At 43.0% G+C, this 19,799-nt stretch overlaps 2 long non-coding RNA genes across 3 annotated transcripts in view; one reads left to right on the top strand and one right to left on the bottom strand.

The window, feature by feature from the left end:
• LOC134980983 (uncharacterized) overlaps positions 1 to 19,799 on the bottom strand; it is a 212,892-nt gene that overhangs the window by 154,131 nt on the left and 38,962 nt on the right. For both annotated transcript variants that reach the window (XR_010190495.1, XR_010190494.1), the window contains one exon: positions 2,289 to 2,502. This is a non-coding gene — a long non-coding RNA (uncharacterized LOC134980983). The remainder of the gene's footprint in view (positions 1 to 2,288; positions 2,503 to 19,799) is intronic.
• Positions 1 to 19,799, top strand: part of LOC134980984 (uncharacterized) — a 201,941-nt gene that overhangs the window by 103,111 nt on the left and 79,031 nt on the right. Inside the window, exons 2-3 of the long non-coding RNA XR_010190496.1 lie at positions 3,291 to 3,431; positions 7,009 to 7,149. This is a non-coding gene — a long non-coding RNA (uncharacterized LOC134980984). The remainder of the gene's footprint in view (positions 1 to 3,290; positions 3,432 to 7,008; positions 7,150 to 19,799) is intronic.

A 19,799-nucleotide genomic window follows, 5' to 3' on the forward strand; every position in this document is an offset into this window, starting at 1 on the left:
GGCTCTTACGATATCTTTCACTGGGTGTCGTACAGTATGCCGGCGCTCGGGCTCCCGGCGACCAGCATACCGGCGCCGGGAGCCCGACTGCCGGCATACCGACAGCGTGGCGAGCGCAAAGGAGCCCCTTGCGGGCTCGCTGCGCTCGTCATGCTGCGGGCACGGTGGCACGCTACGCGCGCCACACTATTTTATTCTCCCTCCAGGGGGGTCGCGGACCCCCACGAGGGATAATAGTTGTCGGTATGCCGGGTGTCGGGATTCCGGCGCCGGTATACTGTGCGCCGGTATCCCGACATTCGGCATACAGAAGACCACCCCTTTCACTTGGTAGCCTCACTTTAACCCCTATAAGTCAGTACCCCCCTACTAGTTACTTGCATGGTAGGAATAATACATATGCAGTAGAGAAAATGGACTGTTACATATGGGAGTATAATTTGGAACCATATCGTGGAACCAACTCCCTGTTTTTTGTAAACATTAAATTGAAGTCCTTTTTGACCTTTTAGATTGAATAAATAGGTAGTTTAATATGTACGGGGCTATAAGAGTTAAGGTGTTGTTGTGCCTTTAAGAGGCGGGTGTCTCACCTATTATTGTACTCTGTATCCCGGAACACAAATATCACCATTTGTAGTATAGTGCACGGACCACTCAGCTGCCGCACATACCGGAACCGGTAGTGTGTTCCAGCGGCAGCTGATTTGTGTTCCACGCTCTATCGCATTAGCATTATACGGACCGCTGAGCCGCCGTGCTGACCGGAACCGGAAGTGCGTTCCAGCAGCGGCCGGCGTGCGTTCCACCTTCACAATCAGCGGTGCATTTGTAAGGGTGATGTGACGAGGAGGGTGAGAGAGGCAATACAGGTGTAGATGATCCTGGAAGTGATGACGGGCACCCTGGCTACTTATAGGAGCAGTTTGAGTGTTAGAGATTGTGGAGCCTTTGAGGAAGGTGATCACGCACCGAAACAGCTGTTGGGCCAGACGCTTCACCAGTACCTCCTGAAGTTTGGCATGATAAGTAACATGCTTTAACTTTTAAAGCATATTTGGATGGAATAATTTCATACTTGCTGCTCTCAATGAATCTTTTGTGAGAACTTTTGGATACTGAAGCATTTGAAAACTCATGGTGTGCTGGTCTCTATTTGGATGGCTACTTGGTAGTGTGCTATACATATGTGGACTATACATATATATATATATATATATATATATATATATATAGTAGCAGTAATGCCCGGCACTCCTGGTCCTGAAACTTCAACTTGCCTGGGTGCCCTCCATATTGGTGTATGCAGACGGTCAGAAAGAAACGGCGTCACTCCAGGTCTTACACTCGTGAAATCATCAAATTGTGTATTAAAACATTGGCCCTCATTCCGAGTTGTTCGCTCGGTAATTTTCTTCGCATCGCAGCGATTTTCCGCTAATTGCGCATGTGCAATGTTCGCACTGCGACTGCGCCAAGTAAATTTGCTAAGAAGTTTGGTATTTTACTCACGGCATTACGAGGTTTTTTCTTCGTTCTGGTGATCGTAATGTGATTGACAGGAAGTGGGTGTTTCTGGGCGGAAACTGGCCGTTTTATGGGAGTGTGTGAAAAAACACTGCCGTTTCTGGGAAAAATGTGGGAGTGGCTGGAGAAACGGAGGAGTGCCTGGGCGAACGCTGGGTGTGTTTGTGACGTCAAACCAGGAACGAAACTGACTGAACTGATCGCAGTAGCAGAGTAAGTGTCGAGCTACTCAGAAACTGCTTAGAAATTTCTAATCGCAATTTTGAGAATCTTTCGTTCGCAATTTTGCTAAGCTAAGATTCACTCCCAGTAGGCGGCGGCTTAGCATGTGCAATGCTGATAAAAGCAGCTTGCGAGCGAACAACTCGGAATGAGGGCCCTTAACACAAAGCCAACGTTTCGGGGCCCGTAGACCCTTTGTCAAGGTGAGTATAGGGGGTAATTCCAAGTTGATCGCAGCAGGAATTTTGGTAGCAGTTGGGCAAAACCATGTGCACTGCAGGTGGGGCAGATATAACATGTGCAGAGAGAGTTAGATTTGGGTGTGGTGAGTTCAATCTGCAATCTAAATTGCAGTATAAAAATAAAGCAGCCAGTATTTACCCTGCACAGAAACAAAATAACCCACCCAAATCTGACTCTCTCTGCAAATGTTATATCTGCCCCCCCTGCAGTGCACATGGTTTTGCCCAACTGCTAAAAATTTACCTGCTGCGATCAACTTGGAATTACCCCCATAGTGCAAATAAAGGACATCTTACCTTATAAAGCTAGTGCCACCAATAAGCGAAGAGGAGCTTCACCCGCGCCTTCAGCACCACCTGGTGCAGGGGGACTTTCGGCGTCTCATGGACTCCCCGTTGCATGTATCGCCCGTCCACTTGCGGCGTTCCGTGGCTATGACATATCGATTGGGTCCCGGGTCGATCACCATGGCAACCGACGCCGTTTCCCAATGCGCTTGCGCGCCGGGCTCTGCAGAGACAAGAAAGTGAATAAAGTGCAGTGACATTGCATATACATAATTGTACAAATCAGGTGCAAAAAGTTACTTTCTCTAAACTGAGTTACAGTATACATCCTACACTAATCCTAATTTACATGGGATGGTATATATCTATATAATCATTTCTTTATTTTTATATTACTATGCATATATTTGATATTATATTACTGAGTGCTACCTGGCTGCTTAAAGGTAATTGTCCCTGGGTCTATGTTAAAAATTTAAAAGAGAAAAAGAGAGAGAAAAAAGAGAGAAAAAAAGAGAGAGAAAAAAAGGGAGAACAGAACCAGAGATGGGGAGGTAGGGGGCAGAAGGGAAAAGAGAGAGCAGGAAAAAGAGAGGAGGGGGAAAGGGGGAGGGTGGTAGGGAAGGTAGGAAGGACTGCGAGGAAAAAGAAACAGGGGGAAAGGGGGAAAGAAAAGAAGTGAGTGGGAGAGAAAAGAGGGGGGGAGGGGAAAGAAAGGGGAGGGACAGGAAGGATTGGTTCTGTAGCGGGGAGGTGATAGAGCTAAACAGCTCTTACAAAAGGAGGCTCGTTGGATACACCGCCTTAGGACGGTGTCTCCACATGGCTTAACGAGACTGTCCCTTTCTTGTTTTTTATAGGAGATTTTTATTAAAGTCTTTCTAGATAGGAGTCAGGTATTAGTACGGTTTGACTATGGATCGTTGCGGATATATTGGTATTAAGTACTGTTTATGTATCAAAACTGTGAATGATGTTTTAAATGAGCTGCCACTTTTGTTTATGTTGAAGTTTCCATGGTGATGGGAGCACGCAAGCCGGTATGCGCCAGAGACGGGACTTCGTGGTCCGCAGTTGATGACGTAACCGGATGTAGCTACACGGAGCTCCATGAGCACCTGCACTTGTGGTGATTTGATTCTGTTATTTAAGGTAAGATGTGTTTTACTCTGTTCATTGTTGCTTCTGAAGACGGTCAATAAAGACCGAAACGTTAAGCTTGTTTAAACGGGTGGTCTCGTTTATTCACCTGATCAAGTCCTTAGAGTGCCGCCGACTACATCTCTATATTGCTTCCTGGCTTTGGAGGGCATCGGGCATGCTGCACCAGTAACCATTACGGAGTGCCGAGGATCTTTTGTGTGTATATAACAAATGGCTTTGATGCTAATATTGCACTAGGGCACCCGTTTACCGTAAGGTTAGATTACCATCATTGATTTAAAGACAACAAGATTTGGTGATTTTTTTCCTCTTCTGTTTGTCTGCTTCACGCTGGAGAATGGAGACAGTGCGAGAGGAGGTAGGTGGCTTTCGGCAGGTGACATTGCCGCAAGGTGATTTGTTGTCATTATCTGATGTGAATGTGGAAAGAATCCTGTTTAAGGATGAGATGTCTTCTACCCACACTAAAGAGACACTGGAACAACAGTTTACTGCTCTTTTGCGACTTAAGAACCGTGAAACTGACTTTTATCTCCATGGAGTATCGCTTTCCGACTACTATCGGGACAAAATGCTTCCTCGGGGTTCTGAATAAAGAACACCCCCACTATAGGGCGCCATAACCCTGAATTTTGCAGAAAATGGGCTGCAGTTTTGAACAAGGGATCTTTTGACTTGATCCTATTAGTGGTAGAAGAGGCGGCGCGCGAATTGGAAGTGGTTCGCAATAAGATTAAAGATCTGGAGACGGCATGTCTCAATGAATTAACTACAGATACAAGTTGTGATTGGTTGAGTAAATTAACCACGCAAGTAGAAAAATACAAGACTGACCTCATCAGATTTAAGACCAAAAAATATGTTACGGTATCCAAGGATTATGAGGAAAACAGGGTCTATTTTTGGACCAATAATTCTACTTCTAAACGAAATATTTATAGGTCGAGAACCTATAATAGGAACAGACGTTTTCCGTTGGAGGTTGATTCCAGTAGTGGGGCCTCAAACAGCGAGGTGGATCAGCCCTCTACTTCCAAGAATTCTAAAGCTTCCAAGCTCCCTTTAGGTGTAAAAACGAGAGCCCAGAAGGAGGGCCCCGAAGTAAAAAAACCCGACGTGGCAGGCAATGCCAAAGGGAAAGGAGGAAAGAGTTCAAAAAGCAAGAAGTAGTTTACAACTTATCATCAAGACAGATTTCAGAACTGGAGACCAGTGTTTTATCTCGAGGTCTCAACTTTGTGCCCACGAATAAACACGATATCTTTGAAAGTAAGGTGGATCTCAGTCGATTTAATAGACAGCTCCGACTAAAAGAATTCTTTGCTAATAAGGAGAAGAGTTATGTTCCTGGTAAAGATTGTCCTGTGAAGTCTAAATCGACTTTTGATCCCTGCTCGATTAATCCGGCTATTAGATCGTATACAAGGACTGTGTCTAAATGTATAGATGAATGTGGTAGTTCTATCAAAATCAAATCTAATTTGTCTAAACAAGAGTTTAAAGCCCTTAATGATTTATCGGGTTACACTGATATAACAATCCGCCCTGCCGACAAGGGGGGTGGGATTGTCATACAGAATTTATCAGATTATAAAGCAGAGGCATACAGGCAATTAGAAGTCACCACTGTTTATGTTAGATTATCTGTGGTCCCTACTCCTAAATATGCTAAGGAATTATCAGAAGTGTTGGGAGAGGCTGTGCAGGGAGGTATTATTTCTAAGACGACAATGACAGCATTAGTAATCGATAGTCCTCGGGTTCCAATTTTTTACACTATCCCGAAGTTGCATAAAGATCGCTTGCACTATCCGGGCAGACCAATAATATCAGCCCGTGATTCCCTGTACTAAAAAGTTTCACAATACATAGATCATTTCTTGCAACCGGTGATACAACAGCAGAATACATATATTAAAGATACAACTTCTTTTTTGGAAAAGCTGAATGGGATTGGTGAGGTGACTGGACAATGCTGGTTGTGTACGGCTGATGTTATCAGCCTATACACCAGCATCCCGCACCATCGGGGTATTGAAGCTGTTAAAACTCTCATTGAGAATAACCAGCATTACACAGGTCCTGAGTTAGAATTTTTTCTTACGTTGATTTTTCTCACCTTGCATAGGAATTATTTTCTTTTTAATTATTAATTTTTTCTCCAAGCACAGGGCTGTGCCATGGGTTCTTGCTCCGCACTGGCATATGCAAATGCTTTTATGTTCGGTGTGCAGCATAACCTATTTTTTGATAAAGAGACGAATGGGTCACACATGGCGTTATACACATGCTATATTGATGACGTGTTCATCCTCTGGACTGGCACACGGGAAGATTTCATTCTTATGATGGATCAGGCTAATAGCTTGGATGAAGATATTAAATTTACTTTTAACATTCAACCTGAAACCATACATTTCCTTGATGTGAGAATTACATTGACTGCAGGTAAACTTTCTACTTCAATCTATAACAAACCTACTGATGTAAACAGTCTGTTACATGCATCGAGTTATCACCCTACCCCCCTGAAATATGGTTTACCATATTCCCAACTTCTACGGGTGCACCGCATCTGCAGTAATTTGGAGGATGAGAAGAAGCAGATGGATGAAATGCTAAAAATTTTTTTGGAGAGGGGTTATTCTAATAAATTACTACAAGATGCTAAACAGCGAGCTTTAAAACAGCCGAAAGTAGTAGTTAACCGAAAAGAAAAATTTTATAAAAATGTTAGTGCAATGATTTACGTATCCAAATATACACCAGCAAGTAAACAAATAATGGCTACAGCCAAAAGAGTTTGGCCGGTCATTACAGCAGACACAGGTTTGCCTTCATTATCCACTCGATCTCTTTTGCCGTGTTTTAAATGAGGGAGTAACATCAGAGATAGGGTGGTACATACGGACATTGCTAATTTACAATCAGAGAAACATAGTTCTAGCTCATTTCTTGTGCGCAAGCCTGGTAACTATAAGTGCACGGGCTGCGCCACATGTGTATATCTGGAAGTGGGTGATCATTTTATGCATCCACATACGGGCCAGAGGATCATGATTAAACAGGTTTTGACCTGTAGCAACGCTTTTATGTTTATTATATACGTTGTCCTTGTGATTTATATTATATAGGCAAGACAACTTGCCAATTTAAAAAGCGGATGACACAACATAGGAGCGCCATAAAACAAGCATTGGAGGGGAAGGCAATAGATCAACCCGTTGCAATGCAAAACATTTCAAGCAGTGCGGGCACAATTTATCAACATTGAGATATAGAATTTTAGTTCACAAAGCGGGGGGTGATAGAGCTAAACAGCTCTTACAAAAGGTGGCTCGTTGGATACACCGCCTTAGGACAGTGTCTCCATATGGGCTTAACGAGACTTTGTCCCTTTCTTGTTTTTTATAGGAGATTTTTATTAAAGTCTTTCTAGATATGAGTCAGGCATTAGTACGGTTTGACTATGGATCGTTGCGGATATATTGGTATTAAGTACTGTTTATGTATCAAAACTGTGAAAGATGTTTTAAATGAGCTGCCACTTTTGTTTATGTTGAAGTTTCCATGGTGATGGGAGCACGCAAGCCGGTATGCGCCAGAGACGGGACTTCGTGGTCCGCAGTTGATGACGTAACCAGATGTAGCTACACGGAGCTCCGTGAGCACCTGCACTTGTGGTGATTTGATTCTGTTATTTAAGGTAAGATGTGTTTTACTCTGTTCATTGTTGCTTCTGAAGACGGTCAATAAAGACCGAAACGTTAAGCTTGTTTAAATGGGGTGGTCTCGTTTATTCACCTGATCAAGTCCTTAGAGTGCCGCCGACTACATCTCTCTCTCTCTCTCTCTCTCTCTATATATATATATATATATATTAGGGATGATCGGGTTCGGTTCTATGAGAACCGAACCTCCCCGAACTTCACATCCCGAGCCCGGATCCGAGTCTGGCTCGGGACTTCCCGCCAGACTCGGAAACCAGAACGAGGCAAAACGTCATCGTCCCGCTGTCGGATTCTCACGGGTTTTGGGTTTCATATAAGGAGCCGCGCGTCGCCGCCATTTTCACTCCAGTCCTGGAGAGTGTAGCGAGAGAACGTGTCTCCACAGTGTCTGTTTATGCGGGAAAGTGTTGTGGCAACCTGCTCTGGTGTGTCATTCCAGTTCTGTCTTGTGCTGCATCAGTCCAGTGGTGGTGTCTTGTGCTGCATCAGTCCAGTCACAGTGGTGTGTCCTGTGCTGCCATTAGTCCAGTGCTACTGTATGAGTCCAGTGCAGTGGTGCTGTGTTGTGCTGCATCAGTCCAGTGGTGGTGTCCTGTGCTGCCATAAGTCCAGTGCTGCTGCTGTATAAGTCCAGTGCAGTGGTGCTGTGTTGTGCTGCAACAGTCCAGTGGTGGTGTCCTGTGCTGCCATAAGTCCAGTGGTGGTGTCCTGTGCTGCCATAAGTCCAGTGCTGCTGCTGTATAAGTCCAGTGCAGTGGTGGTGTCCTGTGCTGCCATAAGTCCAGTGGTGGTGTCCTGTGCTGCCATAAGTTCAGTGCTGCTGCCGTATAAGTCCAGGAGTACTGCCGTATAAGTCCAGTCCAGTGGTGCAGCCGTATAATTCCAGTGGTACTGCCATATAAGTCTAGTGGTACTGCCATATAAGTCCAGTGGTACTGCCGTATAAGTCCTGTGGTGTAGCCGTATAATTCCAGTGGTACTGCCATATAAGTCTAGTGGTACTGCCGTATAAGTCCAGTGGTACTGCCGTATAAGTTCAGGGGTACGGCCGTATAAGTCCAGTGGTACTGCCGTATAAGTCCAGTGGTACTGCCGTATAAGTCCAGTCCAGTGGTGCAGCCGTATAAGTTCAGGGGTACTGCTGTATAAGTCCAATGGTGCTGTATATTATTTACTCCAAATAAAGGGGTTATTAATATTTAATCCAAATAATTTTTACAGGGTTTGCCCTGTGTGGTTTATGGGTACGCTCTTCTGTGCTGCATATTGTTATATAACTCCGTCTAAATAAAAGGGTTGTTATTATTATCCAAATTATTATTACAGGCTTTGCCGTGTGTGTGTGGTTTAGGGGTACGCTCTTCTGTGCTGCATATTGTTATATAACTCCATCCAAATAAAAGGGTTATTATTATCCAAATTATTTTTACAGGCTTTGCGTTTTGTGTGTGGTTTAGTGGTACACTCTCCTATGCCACCAATATTGTGCGTGTATTACATCTGGGCAAATTCCAGCACGTCCCATGTTTTGCACATACAATTAATTTGGTGGTGCAGAATTTTTTGAGAAATTACAGAGGCGTGCAGGAGATGCTGTCAGTGGCCTGAAAAATTGCGGGCCACTTTCGACATTCAGCCACTGCATGCCACTCCTAGATGGGCCAGGTGTTTGTGCTGCACACTTGTGTCGCTTAGCAACCACAGTACACCTCTTTTTCTTCTTTGCATCATGTGCTGTTTGGGGACTAGTTTTTTAAAGTGCCATCCTATCTGACACTGCAGTGCCACTCCTACATAGGCCAGGTGTTTGTGCCTCGCACTTGTGTCGCTTAGCTTAGTTATACAGCAACATCGGTGCACCTCTTTTTCTTCTTTGCATCATGTGCTGTTTGGGGACTAGTTTTTTTACGTGCCATCCTGTCTGACACTGCAGTGCCACTCCTAGATGGTCCAGGTGTTTGTGCCGCACACTTGTGTCATTTGGATTAGTCATACAGCAACCTCGTGCACCTCTTTTTCTTCTTTGCATCATGTGGTGTTTGGGGACTAGTTTTTGAATAGTGCCATCTTGTCTGCAACTGCAGTGCCACTCCTAGATGGGCCAGGTGTTTGTGCCGCACACTTGTGTCGTTTGGATTAGTCATACAGCAACCTCGGTGCACCTCTTTTTCTTCTTTGCATCATGTGCTGTTTGGGGACTAGTTTTTGAATAGTGCCATCCTGTCTGCCACTGCAGTGCCACTCCTAGATGGGCCAGGTGTTTGTGCCGCCCACTTGTGTCGCTTAGCTTAGTCATCCAGCGACCTCGGTGCAACCTTTTGGCCTAAAACCAATATTATAAGGTGTTCAGAATAGACTGAAAATTAGTGGAAATTAATGTTATTGAGGTTAATAATATCGTAGGATCAAAATTACCCCCAAAATTTTAGCTGTTTTTGTGTTTTTTTCTTTTCAAAAATCATCCAGATCCGAAACCAAAACCAAAACACGAAAAGGGTGGTTTTGGCAGGACCATTCCAGATCCAAAACACGAGCGAGGATCCAGATCCAAAACCAAAACACGAAAGGTGCCCGCCGCACATCTCTTTTATATATATATATATATATATATATATATATATATATATATATATATATATATATGGCCCTGGCGTCGAAAGGGGTGGATTTTCTTTTAGTTTAAACCCTGCCAGTATTTTAAGTTGTATAATAAAGGGTATATAGTTTGGTGCAGATCCATCAAGCCATGTAGGAGACTACAAAGAACATACATAGTACATCTATATATATAAATGTCCTTTATGTATTGTCCTTTATGCCCTCACTAACTCACTCACTCACTCACTCACTCACTCACTCACTCACTCATCACTAATTCTCTTACTTCCCGATATGTTAGGAAGACGAAATTTAACATAGGTATTCTTCAGGTGGGAAATAGGAAAACGACTTAATTAGAATTATAATAAACCTCCTCAAAGGGGATGAAAAGGGTCTTGACATAATGACATCATTACCAATGTGTGGCTTGCGTTGCAGGAACGATAACGACCAAATGGGCAATCGGATCAAAATTTGGATTGCAATTTTAACACTCTTTTATATTTACAACTGTGAAAATCAGAAACTTCCGTGCATTCTGTTGGCATAATAAGAATATATGAAAATTGCTCTTAAACAAAGGGGCATATCTAATTGAGGGCAGTGAAAAAAAAAATCAATGATGCTGCGGGACGGTCGTGGCTAATTGAATTAGCCCCTTGGAAACAATTAGCTGCTGTAAATTACTGTGGCTAACTGAATTCCACCCTAAATTTTTGTGAGTTGAATATTTAGGTGACATGAAATGAGTGTGATAGTAGACAGAATTCTTACATCGCCTCATGCCGCTATCATCAGACTTTTGGCGTAGTAATTACTGACTGACACATTTTAAATGATCAATTGGTGTTGCTAATTGTTTTATTTGTAATACTGAGATCTTTAAAACATACAGCTCTAGTAAAATTGTATTATATACAATTGCTACAGTAGTCATGGTGTGGGTTAGAGAGGACGGTTTCTAGGCTACCTGTCCCAAATTTAACTGTAATCTGTAATTTCTCCCGCTCTGGTATATTTCCATCACTGTTGCTCTGCTTTTCTCAATCTATACCACGGGGGTGATTCCGAGTTTATCGCAGCCAGCAACTTTTTGCTGCTGGTGCAATCAACCAATCCCCACCTATGGGGGAGTGTATTTTAGCTTAGCAGGGCTGCGTTCACTTGTGCAGCTCTGCTAAGCCAAAAAAGCTTTCAGCAACCTAGGAGTAAGGCTGGAGCTACTTACCCTGTGCGATGGATCCAGCGAAGTTCCTCCCAGCTTTGACGTCAGACATCCGCCCCGTTTGCTTGGACACGCCTGCGTTGAAAACAGCATCCAACGGTGAGTATCCGCCCCGGAACGCCTCTCTGCTGTCAATCTTCATGCGATCGGTGCTGCATCTTTTTTTTCCCGCTGTGCACATCGTTGCGGTTGCCGGTGTCAAAGTCAAAAATATTACATAGAGAGACCATATAAACTGCACACATATAAGTCGCTATACTTGCAAATATGCGCAGCGAGCACAGCAATATATGGAAACACACGCATTTGCTCGGACATGGCACTGAGATGGATTCGGCGCTTGTTTCATACAGTACATGGTTATAATAATGTCAAGCACCAGACATCATGGAGATTTAGAATTGGCTGATGAATTGATGTCATGAATACGTATCATTTGAACAGAACCAGATGTGCCCATCATGTTTGGTATTGAAGCAAGCAGAATGATGTGTGGGTTAGTTTGATGCTGGTTGTGAAGTTGTGGGACATTGCAGCAGATAGATATGATTATATGTATAAAAGCTAAGATCATATTGTTAGAACAATGGATGCTCAAGACAACCTTTTACTAAGTTTTCAGGGCTGAACCTGATTAGCATATACAAAGAGAATAGTGACTCAATACAAAGGAGAAAGAAAGACCCCTCCCCCAGGTACTGGTCAAACAGGAAGGTAGTGGTCAGGTGTGGCCTCAGAGAACAGATGTAATGTAGCTACACTCACACACACACACACAGCTACCTGGCACCCAGCAGCATGGCGGCTAAATCCCCAGGACATCCTCCAAACTAAAGGCTAAGTATTGAACTTCACATGGCTAGATAAGGAAACAGACAGATTGCTTTCTGGTTTAAATAGGATATTGTAACTTGGTTGTGTGATTGTTGGGTGTTTGTGGATACTCTGTGAAGTCTGTGATGAATTGGAACAGTATACCATCTGTAGCATAGTATTTGTGGTATTTGTTTGCCTATGGAGATTTAAAATAGATTGTGCTGGTTAGTTATACTATATATCCTGTTAATCATAAATACCACCATGCAGTTACGTTTGTGTTAATTACATTGTGATCTGGTCTTGTGATGAATATGCTCTGGTTATTGAGATACTGAAGTTGTTTGGGATGTGAAATTATGAGATGGTTCTAGGAAGTTGGATTACATTGTGAAAGGGGATTTAGATGGTTTGGAATTGTAAAATCAGAACATATGCATTGTTTTGAGGCTTGGACATTTTGGAATAACATGGAGTCTTGTGTCTCCTGCTATGTGATTGTGGTGTAGTAGAGAGTGCCATGTGTTTGGACCTGCAAATCTAAAATGGCTGCTGCTGGATGTCTTCCCCTCCCCCTTTCAGCCATGTGGTGTGGTCTTTAGAATCAAGTGGAGGTTTCCCAAAATGGAGTCTAGCTTCTGTCCCATGATATAGGGACAGCCAGTATGAGTAAGCCCAAGTATTTCATCAGCATTGACTAACTGCGCAGCGATTGTTCCTCACATGTGTAAGCTTCTCTGCAATCATGTTGTCTTACTGTGAGCCATTTCTCACATATCTCTCTCTCTCTCTCTCCCTTCTCTTTTCTCCCATATCTCCCCTTTGACTAGTATTGTATTGTATTGTATTAGATTGGTATTGTATTGTATTTCTAGTGTAGCTATTTTGGTTAGGAAGTATCTGTTATATTGTAGTGTATCATTTGTACTGTTATTCCCTTTTACAAGTATATTAGATATAATACAGTTAATAGGCTTTGGACCCTAAACCAGTATCTGTGTATTGTCTATAGTTTTAAGTGTTCACTTGAGCGTCGGTGACGCTCAAGCAGCTTTGTAGTTAGTCAGGTTACACAAGGTTGCACTTACACCATGTATTCACATTAAGGTATTCTGTGTATTTCATTGATAAGGTTTAGACATAAAGGTATAGCGTTGTGAGCGTCTGCGCCGCTGGTGATCTCCTCGTGGTCTCGAGCGTCCGCTACGCCATAGCGAATCAGTACTCTAGTCATAGCCAACAACGTGCTGTCCTGTGATCTCTGGGCCGTGAGCGAACGTGACGCGTGAGCGTCTCGCCTACGGCTGAGCGATCGTTACGCAACCAGCGTACCCATACGGTACTTCTTAAGTAAACAGCGTACAGTGTTCTTAGACTTCATAAAGGGTTGTTTATACGACAAAGGAATTTAGCATTGTCAATTGGGGGACTCGTCCTGTCCTTCACATATCTCTGCTAGGTAATATCAGCAGACATTATCCATCAGCAAAGGGCGGGATCATATTCCTTGCAGTGCTGATTGGATAAGCGTCTGTTTCGCTTAGTAAAGGGTGCTGAGGGAATCCGGGACCGGAGGTAAGAACAGTACGCTATTGTCTTTGAAAATCTGGTTTTTATTTCAATTTGGTGCCAACTACACACTCAGGCCTAGAATAACTTTAGGAGTTTTGAATGATGACTTTCTTTGTGACAAGAGGCCGCATGGTCTGTCCACCATTTTGTGTGACCCTCATGGAGGTGGAAGGGGGAGGAGCAGCGGCCATTTTGGGAAGGTCAAATTTTTTTTTTTTCTCTGAGCGGCTGGTTTTCAGTTGACTCAGGAAACAATCAGCCATCCACTGTCAAAAAGAAATCATCATTTAATGAGTTTTTTTTTATGCATTTATTTAATCTATATCATAGTCAATCATAAGTAATAGTGATTGGTACTTATATGTAATATCTATATGCGTGTGCTTACATCAATGTATGTTATTAGATTAAATTTAGAATTGCATTTTCATCTGTGTAAGTTTCACATCTCACCTTCCTGTTTGCCATTTGCATTGATAACGTGCTAAGAAAGATTTGTTGCTACTCGGTAGTTAAAGTGTAAAAGTAATACATTTAAGGGGTAATTTGTAAAGCACGCACACAGTCTCGCCTAAGAATACAAGGGAGATTTGGGTGGTGTATAGTGAATGATTACACTTAAAGATCATTCACATTGATAAACGTGTAGTGTGTTACTGTGAACGTACTTGGTCTGTGTACAAGTGTGCTTACAAGGACAGAGCGTACGCAATCCAAAGGCAGACGCACGCAGCGTACATTATGCAACGGAGCGTCCGGTTACGCCCACGTAGCTCAAGTCACGATAAGTTGAAATAACGCAAAGGCGGTAAATAACGCAAATCTATTTTTGGAAAAATCTGAAATTTAGTTTAACAGATCCTGCTCCTAATTGGTAACACAGCTGGGCTGAAGAAAATTTCTGCGCAGAAATAGATATAGAAACAAAGTGTACATGTGTTGAGTGAGTGTGTTTTTATCACATAAGTTTATATAACTTAGAGGTTGAACCAAAAAGGAAAGTCGGGTACTCGTCAAGGGACATACGTGTAAGTGACATATACGGTGGCTAGGGAGGCATCCCTGGTTAAATAAATATTTGAGCATTAGAGTATAGCGGACCATAAGGTAACAGACCAGGAGGTCATAAGGTAACAGACCAGGAGGTCATAAGGTAACAGGTAAAATAGACAAAGAGGTCCGCTATAAAGGTACAAGAGGCACAACGCCTGGGGTGTTGGTGCAGAACCCATATAGGCCATACAAGCTCATGCTGAAGGAATTCGCAGCCGAAATTTTCGATTCCATTGATCTTTCAGTACATGACAAGTAGTGCTTATGTACTGAACGATTGTACCGCACGTAATTGTGTGCAGTAGTTATTAATCTGACCTAATACCATTAGAGTAAAGTGGTCACAAACGCTATTTGTACATTCTGACGTGATTTGTGTAATTTTTTATTTTTGGAAGGGAAGTTCGCTGGTCACTCAGGAACTATCTAACAACCCCACCTTTACTGGAAAGAGTAAGTGTCCTGCGGGTAACCCTCATATGTTCCAGTAAACAGAAGGTTCCATAGGGGCCCTGTATCGAGTACGCCAGCACCATATCGGTGTGATCAGGTCGTATTGGTCGAGGTGGGCGAGTGAGTGGGGTACTCGGTAAACCGCCACCGCCGGCCTATTGTGAATAATTTGGTTTGCTGTAAGGGTTCGCTGAAGACCGTGATATAAAGATCACAGGAGTAGTAAGCAACACCTACAGATTATGGGGGCCAATTGTTCAGGTAGGGGGCGATCAACCTCGGTTCGGGTTGATTCAGAAGACCGTCCAGTAGGATCGGCCAGGTACATAATGTGTGAGAAATATGGAAGTCACACAGAAGCTTTATGTGATGAATGGGAGAGAATGACTGTACAAGACAGGGAGAAATTCCCAAAAATAGGTAGCTTCAGTCCAGAAGTGTTACAAAATTTAAGGAGGAGGATATGTCTCATTGAACCAACAAAGAGACGAAGTAAACATTATGATTATTTGCAGTTATGGCAACAGGAAGGTGAATTACAAAGAGATTCAATTGACTTTTCTGACTCTTATCTTGAGAGGAGAGACATGGCATTGAAGAGGATTATGGTTGCAGAGAAATGGCACAATGTTGTACGATAAAAATGCACTTAGTAACTGTATTAAGAATGAAAGTGTAAAATGTAATAATGTTTACGAAAACAAAAGTGTAAAAATTACAAATATTAACCTGTGCAAGTCGCACCCCATGTTAAACTTCCCTCAGGATTACCAGCAAGAAAGTGAGCCCAGAACGATGTCGGCACCTCTTCCAGCAGCCATCCTACAAGACATCCAGGTGGACGCGACCAAATTGGTAAAGGCAATAATCAAACCCCCTAACGGAGGGTCAGGTGAGGTCGTGTCCACAGGTACGTACAATGTTTTATATCACGCACTAACAAATGTACCCCATATTGTAAGACCAAAACAAGGTGATGTAATTGAGTTTAGTCCTGTCAGGGTGATCACAGTCCCCAATGGGAAGACTGACGATCAGGGAACCATTCCCGTCAAGGACAGTGCAATGCGCCATCCCTGGTCCCGGACAGAATTGAGATCAATCATGTCTGATTACCCAGATCCTAGGAAAGATCTAAGTGTATGATCAAAGATTCACAGAAGGTATATGAACCCCCTAGACAACGACATAATCATGGTATACAAGGAATCAGGTAGGTACAGGGAAAGCGGTTGAGGGTGATGAGCATCCAAACGTTTGAGGAGGCATCAAATCAGCCAAGACCCCATTTCACTGACACTTGGAGGAAGCCCAGGGTTTGTTATCATTGTAGAAGAGAAGGGCATTATGCCAGTAACTGTAATAACCCACATAAAGTTAGACCCCCTAGACATGAAAATGAGCATGAATATGACACACCAAATTACAAGCAGGGATCACATAGGAAGAATTTTGAGCCACATCCATGATAGGTAGTCAAGAAAGGTGATCATACGACTGATGGTAAGCCTGAGGTAACGGTTAATAAAGTGGGAGGTCATTCACTGAAGACACCGGAATGACCAGGTGAAACGTTGTAAATGTATCTGTGAAATGTTTTTTTTCTCTCTCTCTCTATCCCCATCTCTGACGATTATTGGTAAGAATTCAAACATTGCATATCCACTTGGTCCTTGCAGAAGTCTACCAAACCCCAGCATGACCTCCGCCACAATGTATTTCTGGCCAGATACAGACAGTGGAGTAATGCAGGTGCTGGTGGGGAGGGACTGCTCAAGGAGACCATTAGACACGTAGCTATGACAGCCTGATAATCTGACAATGTTTTTCTAATGCTAACAATGTTTTCTTAATGTTGACAATGTTTAAAAACGCTTTGTTTCTCTTTTCTTATTGATGGTTATTGTCGAGTTATGTAATGTATATATGCACATGAATTGTTCTCTATCTCTTTTGTTTTTTTTGTTGTCTCTCTCTTCCCACTCATGTTTCCATGGTTTAAAGATGCTATGTCACCCCTCAGTTGGACCAATGGTAATGCCAGATTTTTGCTCCTTACAGAAAGATCGTCGGTTGGGAAGGAATATTGCATCACCAGAATGTTCGTTTGGAAGACTGAGAGACAGCACCTTTGAGAGGACAGCAGAACAAGAAGAACAACAAGACGAGAGAACTTATTATCGTAACAAGTTCTCTCCCCCTCAAACTGTTTTCTTATACCCCCTTTACAAATTTCTTCTTTTCTCCTCCTGTAAGATGGACTTGCCCCAAGAGACTGCGATCCGGATTTTTCTGTTGGCCATGATGTTGACCAGAGCAGTCTGTTCCGGCGAGAGTACCATGGAGGTCGAGAGAGGTTCTGGAATGGGTTCCGATTATGATGATGGAGGCGTAGTTTTCCAAGATCAACCAAACCAACAAGCAAAGGCGAGTATCAGAAAACGATCCGATAGAAGAAATTGTGATGGATTGTTAACTGAAGAAAACTGTATCTGTAGGCTCTGTGACAATTTGATTGAAGATGGATGCATAAAGAAATGCCAATCCAGTTTTAATATCCATATGGACCGGCATCCATTGAGTGACTATCACTCTTTAGTGGGTAATGTGTTAAACAAAACAGATTGTTGGGTATGCTCTCAAGTACCTCAGGGTCATAGCAAATCAGGGCTAGTACCATTTCCTTTAACGTTAGGGGAGGTACTTGAGCTAAGTGGTGGGAGACCGGTGGACCGGAGGTTTAACATCTCCAGCCCTCCTAGTTTGAAGCTCCACCAATACCATGTGGATAGGTCCCTCTTATGTTTTAATATCTCCAATCCCCGTAAGCCGGGAAATTGGGAAGTGTCATGGAGCAACCTTACCATGACCTTTTCACACAGAGCAGATAGAATGCCTACAGATACAGAGCTTGTACGCCACATAGCCAGTAGAGGAAAATCTTTCCGGTATCGATATACCTTAGGAAATAGGATTACTAGAGTTGGAGAAGTATCACCAGGATACTGTGCACATATCGTACAAACCGATACGTGCATTAAGCAGATGGAAGAATTAGGGTCAGGAGAATTCACCTGGAAGGTGTGTAATATGGTAATGTCCTTCTCCGTCCCATATGTTCTCCCCGATGACGCATATTTCATATGCGGGAGAAAGGCGTACAAGTGGCTTGCCCCAAACTCTGAAGGATTGTGTTATATTGGAAAAGTATTGCCTGAAGTGATGACTGTTACACATGACAAAATGAAGGACATACACCGTGGTGCCCAAGCTCCTTATACTCACACTCATTACGAGCACCGAGTTAAAAGACAACTGTCAGAAAGGTTAGAGCATCCGGCCTCTGATCTTATCCATGAATCCACCGGGATTCAGGTTCTGGTAGCGTTAGATTTCACTCGCACCGCTCGAGGAGTGATGAATTATAGATACATTTCCGCACTCGCCAATTTGTTAGATAATATCACTGAAATGTATGATGACACGTTCAGATACACTGGAAGAGAACTTCAAGCGTACAAAACAGAACTAGTTCAGCATAGGATGGTTCTTAATTATCTTACAGCAGTAACAGGCGGATATTGTGTTACATTGGCAACACAGTACGGCATAAAGTGTTGCACGTATATCACAAATAGCACCGAGGATCCGGTAGAGGTCATAGACCAAAAGATGGACGACATTCTCCAATTGAAGTGGGAATTTCGCCGAAAACACAATCTCACCCTTGCTGCTGTAGGTAATGAGCTGACTGGTTGGGTGTCATGGTTGAACCCGCGAAATTGGTTCTCCGGTTTAGGAGACTGGGCTCAAGGAGTCATAATGGATGTTGGAAAGTTTCTACTATGTATCTTGGGTGTCGTTATATCGATTGGATTGATATTTAGATGCGGGCAGGCTTTAATGAAGTGCAAACAAAGTACAAGAGTGATGAGTTTGAGGAGCGAGGAAACTGTAATTAACCTGGATTTGGTATATGACCCAATGATAGAAACCATGATGTGATGAAAATGCGATTATACGGTCCATTTCTTTCACCTGTTTTTCTGCTTTTCTCCAAGATACAAAGACCCCTTGGACGAGGAAGTTAACGAGACGCTATACAGACAACAGACAAGAACCAAAGATGAAGTTTTGACGACCTATGATATGGACACTTGATGAACTTTGCCATGGATCCCCAGTTTCCCTAGTATTTTAAACTCACGCTAGCCCAACATTTTTTGTAAATCTGATGGCACTGACAAAGCTATTTGCTCATGCCCAAAGAGCAATACAGCGCAAAGAAGACGACTCTCAACAGATACCGAACAAAACTTCAACAACAGATGTACATTTCCCTGACATAGAATATCATTGCATTTTCCATAAGTGTTCTTTATCTTCATCTCTACAACCCTCAGGTAATGACACACATAGTCGATAGGGAATACAGGCACAGATATCAGCAACCACATACCTCCCCCATTCATGTATCATCAACTAAAATGTGCTCCCCCATTTTGTTACAACCACAGCCGAAATGAGCTCGGTAAAGTTTGACAGCCCATCCACAGACCCTTAGTACGGGATAAGAAGGAATTCAAATGTATACTTCGCAATACCTCGAAGCTTGATGTACAACACGTACGGCACGATGATACATGACCCCCCAAACATGGATTCATACACACATGCTTCTGCTATCTCACTAGGTCATACCCTCTTCACACCTTCTCCTCTCTCCTCCCTTACCCAACCATGGAAATGTATTAACCCCTGACATATATTTTTCTCTTTTTGAAATGTTTTAGGAAGTGGCAGTTATTGGTGACTGCCAAAGGGTGGACTGTCAAAGTCAAAAATATTACATAGAGAGACCATATAAACTGCACACATATAAGTCGCTATACTTGCAAATATGCG

The sequence above is a fragment of the Pseudophryne corroboree genome, chromosome 12, assembly GCF_028390025.1.
Source record: "Pseudophryne corroboree isolate aPseCor3 chromosome 12, aPseCor3.hap2, whole genome shotgun sequence".
NCBI classification, from domain to species: Eukaryota; Metazoa; Chordata; class Amphibia; order Anura; family Myobatrachidae; genus Pseudophryne; species Pseudophryne corroboree.